The following is an 11,022-nucleotide window of genomic DNA, read 5'->3' as shown; positions in this document are numbered from 1 at the left end:
GGTCATTCAAAATATATAATATTTACAAACATATATTATTTCAATATTTACAATGTTGTAGGAATAGATGGAAGGACTAAGAGTTATGTAATTAGAATCGGTTTGTTGATGAAATGTAAGTGTGAAGAGCGGCCGAAAGGTTTTGATCAGTAAGAGGGTCGTGACCTGGATAACCGTTGAGAAGGATGTTTGTAGAGAGGGGGTCGATCTGTCAGGCGACGTACTTCGGTGGCCAGTATTTGCCGTGCGTCCTCGTACAGAGGGCAGCTGAGGAGAAAGTGTGCGACCGTCTCAGACGTGGCTCCACAGCTGCAGCTCCGAGAGGTGAGTTTGAACTTGGCGAGGGTGGAGTTGAGCTGGGACCAGTCAAGACGTAGTCTCGTGGTGAGGATGTTGTTCTGTCGGTCACCTAGCCTTCGGTACTTCTGATGATGGCGGGTGGACAGTATGTGGGCCCTGCACCTCTGTCTAAACTGGCTGTAAGAGGCAGATTCCCTCACCTCCGACGGGAGACTATTCCAGAGTCGCGTAGTGTACGGAACGAAGCTGTTCCTGTAGGTGGCCGTTCTGCAAAAGGGCACGTGCAGGTGTGCGTCGTTACGAAGCCGGACTTGGAGTTGTCTTTGGCTGTCTCTGGTGGTAGGGATCAGCACCTGAAGGTGGGGAGGAACTGAGCCAGATACTAGTTTGTACATGATGAGTAGTCTGTTGTAATCTCTTCTAGCTGCTAGGCTGTCCCACTCTAGCTCTTCTAGTAGCTTTAGTCGAGGTGTACGAGCCATAGCACCTGAGACAAGCCGTCCTGCCTGATACTGGACTTGCTCGAGTGTCTTACAGGCTGTGGTACAGGCTGTGCTGAACAGGACTGAGGCGTACTCCAGCTTCGTGCGTACAAGGGTGTTGTAGGCAGTTTCCAGCGCTTCACGAGGCAGTTTTCTTTGCAATTTGCTGAGTAGGCCTAGTACCTTGTTTGACTTGCTGGAGACATTTTCAGCGTGTTCTTTCCACCGCAGTGTGTAGTGCATCGTGACTCCTAGATGTGTGTAGGTAGTCACTTCTTCAACCAGTTGGTCGGCTATGTAGATTGGGGGGAGCTTGACTTTGCTTTGGGGAGATCTTATACACATCACTTTACATTTGTCGGGGTGTAGTTGAAGTGCCCAGTCTTGAAACCAGGTCGCGACAAGGTTCAAGTCCGTGTTGGTTGTGCTGGCAACTTCAGCGGCAGTACGTCCAGAGTTGTAAAGGGATGTGTCATCCGCAAAGCAATTTATACTGGATTTGCAAGGTAAGTCTTTGATGTCGTTTAGGTATAACACAAACAAGAGCGGACCAAGGATACTTCCCTGTGGTACCCCAGCTGTTGGGAACCCCCATGAAGACGCTTCCCCGTTGATGACAACGCGTTGTTGACGGTCTGACAAATAGTCGGAGAACCAGTTAATGAGAGGGCCATGGATACCGTATCGAGATAACTTGTAGATCAGGCCATCGTGCCAAACGGTATCGAAGGCGCGTCTCACGTCCAGGAAGACTGCAGCAGTACAGGCTACGTCAGCGTCATCGATCGATTTAGCCCAGTCATCTATTATCCGGAGAAGTTGAAGTACTGTCCCATCTCCCTTCCTGAATCCAGACTGCTTGGGGTTCAATAAGGCGTTGTCCGTAAGGAACGCGTAGAGCCTGTTGTGCACAAGTCTCTCAAGGATTTTACCGACTGTTGACAGGAGGGCAATAGGCCTGTAGTTGTGCGGGTCAGTCTTTTCTCCCTTCTTATAAACGGGCGTGATGTTTGACTGTTTCCATTCCGTAGGCACTTCCCCGGTTGCAAGTGAGTAGTTGAATAACTCGCAGAGAGAGGCACTGACTACCGGAGCTGCTTCCTTCAGAAGGCGGTTAGGAATCCCGTCAGGGCCGGGAGCCTTGTTTACGTGTAGTCCCTGGAGCACGTTGTAGACCTCAACGACCGACAACTGTATGTGTGTGAGTTCTTTGTTGGTGTACTGAGGTAGTCTCTTCATGTGGTCCGGGTAGTTGCTACCACTTGCGGTCTGGACGAATATGTCGTTCAATAGTTCTGCTTTGTCCTTATCCTTGTCAAGTGTCGAACCCTGGCTGGACAGTGCAGGGATGCCTGTCCTACCCTTTCCAGTAGCTTTGTTTAGTACTGTCCATAGGAGCTTGCAGTCGTCAGAGGTTTTGATCTGTTTACCAATGGAGCTGTAGTACTCTCGCTCTGCGCGCCGAAGTTCGGTTGTAAGAGAGTTCTTGCACTGTGTGTAGCAGGTCCAGTTTTCAGGGGTAGGTGAGGACTTATAGGCCCGGTATAGGTCTGTTTTGTGTTTGATCATATCTAGTAATTCTCCGGTTATCCATGGTTTGTTTGGTCTACATGTAACTTTAATGATTTTGTCTCCAAATATGGAAAAATCAGACACACCGGTCCTTTATCGGTCTGTTCTGGTTGAAGATCGGGACGTGTGACGTCATGACTAAGCTCATTTGCATCGAGAAAGCGTGGGAAGCAGTGCTATGAAGTTGCTGATCAAAGGACGAACCGACGGGCTTCAGTGGGAGTGGGCGGGGCAACCAGAAAACGGTCCCCGACACGGGGAGGGAGGGCCCGAATTTAATAGTGACGTGTGAAAGTTGAGTTGGCGTGGACGTGAGAAACAACACTTGTCTTCTGCGAGCAAATGGTCACGCCTACCAACAAGCCCTATAATGTTAAGGATAACAACGATTAGACACGTGCTATTAATGAATGAATGAAGACCTTTATGGTGATATCTAAAAATACAATGGTTTCATCTCCAAGCAGATAGAGCTGTCGGGCTTGCTTAGCTCGTGCGTGCAATGCAGGCAAACTGGATCCTCGGCCGGTCAAGTCCTCTGGCCATCCCCCTTCTAGGCCGATTTCTACTATTTGTTCAGCCAGCGAAGTAGCCTGGTGGAGACTACAAAAAGGCCAGGGCAAGCTTAGAATCTGTTAGAAAATGAGTGGACAGAGTACATTTCCCAAAGATCAGAACTCCATGCTGTTACTAAGCACTAGCCCATAATCCATGTTTGTGGCCTTGTGGCATATTAAAACACACAAAATATACCCAGTGTCAAGTCGAACTACAAGGTATGTTTCTTGAAATGTGTCATCGATCTATTTAGACAGAATGTTGTAGGAAACGCAAAAGCCCTCATTTCCGCCGAGTATAAGGAGCTCCGGAAATAAATTCGAATCAAGGAGTTGGTGGACATTCTGAGGTTGATTTGATTTGATTTATTAGAATTGCAAACAAGTACAATACTCGTGGGCCACAGGCAGCGGAGGCTGGTGTTGTGGCCCACACACAAAACAATCACAAGCACACAAACAAGACACACATATAAACCTAGAATAAGTATATAAAAGTAAAGTATAAGCATAGATTAGAATACTAGTGTATCAGTCCATTTAGTACTAGATACAGTTCATGCGGTTTCTAGCCGCCAGAATGTTCTCCTGTCTGGGCCACGTCTCCGGTCAACTGGTGCTTCTGCTGTATGAGCAGGTGGGCCTGACACATGTTCTTAAATGTTCTGATGCTGCGGGCCTCTCTAACAGACTGAGGCAGCTGATTCCACAGTCGTGACGCATAAGGCAGAAAGCTGGCCTGGTACGTCTGTGTACGGCACCGGGGTAAGTGGAGGTGCGTAGCGTTCCGCAGCTGAACACGTGTCACCCTTTGGTCTCCTCGTGTGGTGGGAGTTAGTGGCTGGAGGTGAGGGGGGACTAGTCCGTTCACCAGTTTGTACATCAGAACCATGGAATGGAACTGCCTCCTGGTGGACAGACTGTCCCATTCTAACTCCTGCATGACGACACTTGATGGTGTACGTCTCAAGGCTCCGGTGATGAGGCAGCCGGCCTGGTAATGCACTCTCTCCAACATCTTGCTGGATGAGCAGGACAAGTCCCCGAGCAGTACGGCGGCGTACTCCAGTTTTGGTCTGACCATTGTGTTGTACGCCATTTCAAGTGCCTCCCGGGATAGCTTGCCCTGGAGTTTCCATAGGAAACCCAGGGTTCGCCTGGCCTTACTGGTTGTAATCTGAACATGTTCGGTCCAGCGTAAGGTTTGGTGGATGGTTGTTCCCAGGTGGGTGTAGAACGGCACTTGTTCAACTTCCTGCCCTGCGATGTATATAGGAGGAAGCTGCACCTTGCTTCTAGGGGACTTGATGCAAAGTACTTTGCATTTATCTGGGTGAAGTTGGAGACCCCAGCCGAGGAACCAGGTAGATACCAGCTCGAGGTCGATGTTAGTTGTTCTGGCCACTACCTGGGCGGTTGGTCCAGACTTGGAGAGCGAGGTGTCGTCAGCAAAACAGTTTATGTTGGAGGAGCAGGGGAGTTCTTTTATGTCGTTGATGAACACAAGGAACAATAGCGGGCCTAAGATGCTTCCTTGTGGCACGCCAGCCTGCGTGCTTCCCCAAGTAGATGCAACGCCATTGATCACAACACGTTGCTGTCGTCCGGCAAGATAGTCCGCAAACCAGTTGTTCAGGGGCCCCTTGACCCCATAGCGGGACAGTTTATAGATGAGGCCATCATGCCAGACGGTGTCGAATGCTCGACGGACATCCAGAAAGACAGCAGCTGAACAGGAGGTGTTGGGGTCATCTATGGACTTGGCCCATTCGTCTACGAGACGCAAAAGCTGCAGCACTGTTCCATCCCCTTTCTTGAACCCTGACTGGTTGATGTTGAACAGATCGTTGTTCGCAAGGTAAGTATAGAGACGATTATGAACCAGTCTCTCCAGGACCTTGGGAACAGCTGGTAGTAGTGCAATGGGCCTGTAGTTGGAGGGGTCAGTGCGGTCCCCCTTCTTGTATACAGGAGAGACGTTACACTGCTTCCACTCTGCAGGTAGTTGGCCTGCTGAGAGTGAAAGATTGAACAGATCGCGTAAGGAGGTACAAATGACTGGTGCTGCCTCCTTAAGGAGTCGGTTTGATATCCCGTCAGGACCAGGGGCCTTATTGGGATGGAGTGCCTGTAGGGCTTCTTGGACTTCCTTCACGGAAACTGTGATTGTATTGAGTTCCTCGTTGGTAAACATAGGAAGTCTCCTGGTACTGTCGGGGTGGATGGCTTCCCGGGTAACGTTGACGAACATGTCATTAAACAGTTCAGCCTTGTCCTTGTCTTTTGACACCACTGTACCGTTCGCAGAGAGTGCTGGGATGCCGGTCTTACCCTTCCCAGTTGCTTGCTTGAGTACAGACCAAAATAGGTGAGCACTTTCAGCGGATCTTAGTCTCTCGCTTACGGTGGAGTAATACTCGGCCTCGGCATGGCGAAGATCTTTGGTCAGGCGGTTCTTGGCCTTTGTGTAGGCTTTCCAGTTCTCGTTTGACGGTGATGTCTTGAACGCGTTGTACAGTTCAGTTTTGACCCGGATTGCATCCAATAACTCAGCAGTGATCCAGGGTTTACGTGCGGCTGTTACCTTAGTGTACTTATTGGGAACAGTGCTTTTAGCGACATTCAGGAATTTAGTCTTCCAACCGGTCCACCTCTCATCGATAGAGCCTTGCATAGAAAAATCCCAGTTAACTTTACTAAGTTCAGACCTAAATACATCAAAGTCTGCACGATTGTATAGCCATATGTGTTTCTTGATAGTGCGCGTAGTAGGTATGGATAAGTTTAGTTTACAAGTTATAACTGCATGATCAGAGTTTCCGACAGGTGCTAGGGTAGACATGCTATTAATTCTAGATGGTTCAGACAATATGATGAGATCTAGGGTACTTTGGCGGGAAGGAGTGGATCGGGTTGGTTGGTGTTGACACTGATACAGGCCGTACCTCTCTATGATATCAACAAGGTTTAATGCATGGTTATCTGTTGTTGTGTCTCCCCAGTCTATGTGATGACAGTTGAAGTCTCCAATAATGCAAATAGTGCCATTTTCTTTTGCAGCCTTTGAGGTAGAGATTTCAAACTGATCGTAGAAGCTGTCAGGGGCAGATGGTGGTTTATAGACACAGGACAGAAGGACTTTATTGCCCGCTACGTTGAGCTCTACCCATAGGTCTTCCCAGTGAGAATCACAGGTTTCTAGGTCGGCTCTCCGTTTACTGGTGAGGGTGTCACTGATAAGAATTGCAACACCTCCTCCAGTTTTACCTTGTCTGTCCTTTCTGTATATGGTACTATATCCTGGAATGTTAATATCATTGGGGAGGATATTTCCATGTAACCATGTTTCAGTGATACCCATAACAGAGATCTTATTTGTATGTAAAAGGGTCTCAAGTTCAGAGATTTTAAGATGACCGGAAGCTGTATTAGGGTTTAGGCTGCGAACGTTCGTGGTTCCTATTGTAAACATGACTGTAGCAAGTATACATACATAAACAATTGGGGTCACATAAGGTGGCATACTGTTTAAGCCAGTTGTTTAGGTTGGTAATCTAATTTAAATGGGCTGATTTCACTCAGGTGATGGGAATGTTGAGTGATTTACATATCAATTGGGCAGTCAATCGAAATTTACATATCAATGGCGCAAAACAATCTAATCTAGTTTTCTAACTTAAGGTACATTCATTCCGGTATACTTAAGTTAGGAATAGTACACGCTATACTTAACTTACATGTAAATCCAAAATAAAAATCAACATCAGTACTAGACACTGCACGAATAAATTTCAAATCAAATCACTGGAACTTTACCTTGCTTTGACTATTACAACATAGCACCTAGACTATTACATATTGCACTTAATCGTCATATTACAATAAAACATTGCACAAGCTAGGAGTAAATTATTATATTCTACAAATTAACACTGATATTTGCACAAAACTTGTCAGGGCTAAAATACTACACAATCCTAGCTAATTATATTCGAATTCAGTAGAAATGTTGGGAGATCAGAGGTCGTAAGGGAGCATGCCCTCCCCACCATAATCCAGGACAATAATGGGAATAACAGGCTAACAAATATAACAATTCAAACAAGCAAGTGTAAAAAATAACCCAAGCAATTAATTCTTAAGTGTGTACGCACTAGTTTAGGTAAAACGAGGAAAAAGGATTGGTCGTGAAAGAGTCGGATTTTAGTGGATTAACTGTAAAATTTTCTTACAAATAAAATTAGGCTACCTGTAACCCCTGATGACCTCTGACCTCTGAGGTAGGTGCATTTCCTTCTTTGTGTGTGTGTTGTAAAATTGTACGTACGATAGACCTATTATAGTGTTTCGGACATTCCTGTTTGTAAGCTGAAAATGACATACGAAACGATGTGAAGAGTTAGAGACAATCAGCCGTTTCTGATCCATGCCGTAACAGACTCCTTGCTTTTTCTGCGTACTGAAATATCACTTTTACTGAATGATATCTCACATGCTGTGGAATATAAACAAACAATTAGTAAAGGTTAAGCCTTGACGTACCTTGTGTTAGTGAAAGTAATCATCTAGCACGACTTCGTAGAAGGTAACGTAACAGACAACTTCATCTCAACACAAGGAAACCGATGACAATGAAATATGAATACCTTTATTGTACATTGCAGGAAGTTTTCGCACTAGAACTTGAGTAAAATGACAGTTGTGACCCTGCCATACATAAAATTGAAGCTCGCCCGACGTACCATACTCTCCAAGCAGAGTTTCGATGGGAAGTTTTTTCTTTTTTTTTTACATTTTCTGACTCTTCTTCTCTTGAAATCGGTCTGGGGTTAGTCACAGTTTAGCTGACTGAAACTCCTCACTCATACACCGGAGGCTAGCAGAACATGCTGGAAACAGGCTAGTAGATCTAGACAAAAGCGATAATGCGTATAACGTGCGGTCTTCATACTCTCCAAGCAGAGGTTTGGGTTTTGGGGGTATTTTTAGCGTGTTTTTAGGCTTTTTTTATCGGGGTTTCTCTTTTGCACTGAATTTTTTTTCCCACCAAACCCCGATTGGGCCCCCAAAACCAACCTCTGCTTGGAGAGTACGGTCTTCATGTTACACTAATCCATTCGTGCCGCCCACCGTCCAAGATAGGCGAAAATCGTGTTTTCTATTTCGTTCTGTTCTGTCATGCTTTAGATCTTTTACCTGATTGTTAGTCATGAGATTAGGGAAGTGAAACCGCGTTTGTTTGAATGGCGGAATGGCGATTTCCCAATTTCATATTGTATATGTACATGTACGGCTTCTAGACGAAGAAAATTTGCCTTGAAGGCAAAGCGGATGGATTCCAGACTATTTTCCCACTTCAGGACATGTACAAAACCAATATATATATATATATACCCTAAATGGCCTGCATGTTAACTCCTAGCTACTTTTTACTTCGTCGCAAAACAATATCAAATAAAAGTCTCCGATTTAATAGATTCTAAAGTAACTGTATTCTCTGCAATAAGCCACATTAATGTCATTACTTAATGTCCATGCCCTTCATCTTCTCGCCAACAGCGCCTGTAAAAGTTCCTTATCGTAAACTCTGTTACCGACAGGAAGGCGTCCATAAAACTCAAAGGAGCGTTGTCAGCGACGGCGTTGGGTGTGCGCCTCAGCCTAGCTTTTACTAGTCCAAACACCATCTCAATAGGATTAAAGTCATAGCTGTACGGCGGCAGCTTCACTAGCGTAATTCCAAGTGGCGCAAAAATAGCCCGCAAGTCACCCTCATTGTGTATACTAGCATTGTCCATCACAAGGTAGCTTCCTCTCTGCATGAAAGGGGCCATGTAGTTTGCGAAGCAGTTATTACACACGTCCCGATTAAAGTTACCGTGGATTGGGAGTACATTTAATAGTCCGTCCCAACCCACGGTAGCAAGAGCAGACCATTTTTGGCCCGGATTGCGAAACCCCACAAGGGGATAAACGTTTCCCTGAGGTGCTCGCCCCCTAATCCGCTGGTCAACATGGAAATTGAATCCAGTTTCGTCTGCGAAGTAGATCTGCTCCGGGTCCACGTGTCGGCGCCATGCCAGATATTCCTGCCGCCTCTGCATGTTCAATTGGGTGTACCTTTCAAGTGGAATCCGCGCTGCTAACCCCCCCATGTCCCCTGTGACAGGAAGTTGTCATAGACATACCACATCTGTATCTTATTAGTTGTGAATAAAGGACTCAGACCACAGTGTCTGAGAGACAGTTCCAGCAGGCAGCCACAGAGTGCGGACATCATCTATAGAGCCTCTCCTTCCAATATCCTACATTTGGTGGCCAGCGGTGTGTTGCCGCTTACGAGCGGCCGAACCCGTCCCTAAGCTACGCCATCGTGCTACGCCATGCCTCCTGAATCGCCAGGCGACGATTCCACCCGCCGAGCTGCGCTACCATGCCTGCAACCGTCCGCTTAGCCAGCCTGCCGCCGTGCCATGCAGCCAATCGCCCGCCTCGCCAGCCTGCCGCCGTGCCATGCCGCTACCCGACCCCGCCCGACCGTCGACGTGCCTAATCTCCAAGCAGATTCGGTGGGGCAGGGGGACTTTATACCACATCTGTATCTTATTAGTTGTGAATAAAGGACTCAGACCACAGTGTCTGAGAGACAGTCCTAGCAGGCAGCCACTGAGTGCGGACATCATCTATAGCCTCTCCCTTCATACCCTACACTTTCAAGGTTAGCCGATCTTCGGTTAACCATCTACATATTGTGGATTCGCTGGGAGTGTCCACCTCTGCTAATTCTAGGTCGTCTTGCAAAAGTTGACGTAGTTCCCTGATGTAGAGGGCTGGGTTCACTGTCACCAACGCCTCCAGGTACACCCTGACATGTTCTGGGGCGCGCCGCCCTCCATCGCCGTGTCCTTGTCGGTGTCCTAATTCCCCGGTCTCAACAAAACGCGAAACAACTGACCTGACGTAGTATTCAGAACAAGTGTTCTCTCGGGCCGTACGCAGAGTACATCCATTGAAGCGGAGGTAGCAGCGCAGAACTGCTATGCGTTTTTCGTTCCCGTACGCTATTCCAGTCCGATACACACCGTCGTTCTGGTTCAACTTGAACATTGTGGCCTCGATTCAGGCACGGTCACAGCGCTGAACTACGTCTACCTCCTTGGTTGTAATCAATGACGGAAATTGTGATCCCCTGCATGAGTGATTTTGGGAGGTGCAACCTCTCAAAGAGGCGTGATACTAGTATTCATTGGTACAGGCAAACTCAGCTCATCCATCATTATCGGGACGAACAATGAAAGAGCTTATGCGACCAACTTCAACGTTGAATATCGTAGTAAAGCAATTGGTATGTTTACCTCAAGAGCATGATATAAACGCAATTATCGTTTCTTGTGAAAGAATGAAACTTTTAAAATAGGGAATTCTTTTCTTATTGAAGTACTTTCTCATGACACGTCCCGCCAACTGTGATATTAATGTATATATTCTGCTCACTGTGTAAAAATGCTTCCATGTGTAAGAATCCTGTGTTTCCCTGTGTAAGAATCCTGTGTTTGTACTAAGGTCACAAGTTATTTGTAAGCATAGAGTAAAGAGACAACACATTGTGAGTTTATGTTCAGTATTCCATTGCTTATATTTTACAAACTTGGGCGGAAACCAGTATACTGGCCATGGGGGTCAGGGAACCGCCGCCTGATCCTCCACACACAGCAGCTGGGGATGACCAGGCGGTTCCGTGCCCCCAGGCGCCCATGCTGCCACAGGATGTACTGCCGGTACGCGGCGTGCCTGTACTCCTTGTTGTCCTGGCCAGGCTCCTGTAGGTCCTCCAACCCAAACACGTCGTTTCTGTAGAGCCTGGCCAGTCTCAGGATCCCAGGATCAAGGATGTTGAGGTCCATGTCCTGAAAAAGGGGGAAAGTCTTGATCAAAATGATATTTGCATATGATCCAAATGAGGAGGCATTTTATTATAGCAACATGTTTTGTTTTCAGATATATTGACTTTAGATGTTTATTACATGTATATAGCATATAAACCCTTGAGTGTGAAGTCATCTTTATTATACAAGTGAAACATGTATAGCTTACAGGCAACCTAGAGATAC

At 46.7% G+C, this 11,022-nt stretch overlaps 1 pseudogene; it reads right to left on the bottom strand.

The window, feature by feature from the left end:
• Nucleotides 1-8,319: 8,319 nt before the first annotated feature.
• On the bottom strand, nucleotides 8,320-10,024 carry LOC109470854 (annotated as a pseudogene).
• Nucleotides 10,025-11,022: the final 998 nt, after the last annotated feature.

Source organism: Branchiostoma belcheri, unplaced genomic scaffold, assembly GCF_001625305.1.
Source record: "Branchiostoma belcheri isolate BF01 breed outbred unplaced genomic scaffold, Haploidv18h27 scaffold236, whole genome shotgun sequence".
In the NCBI taxonomy this organism is placed as follows: Eukaryota; Metazoa; Chordata; class Leptocardii; order Amphioxiformes; family Branchiostomatidae; genus Branchiostoma; species Branchiostoma belcheri.
This window is presented reverse-complemented; position numbering and strand designations above follow the sequence as displayed.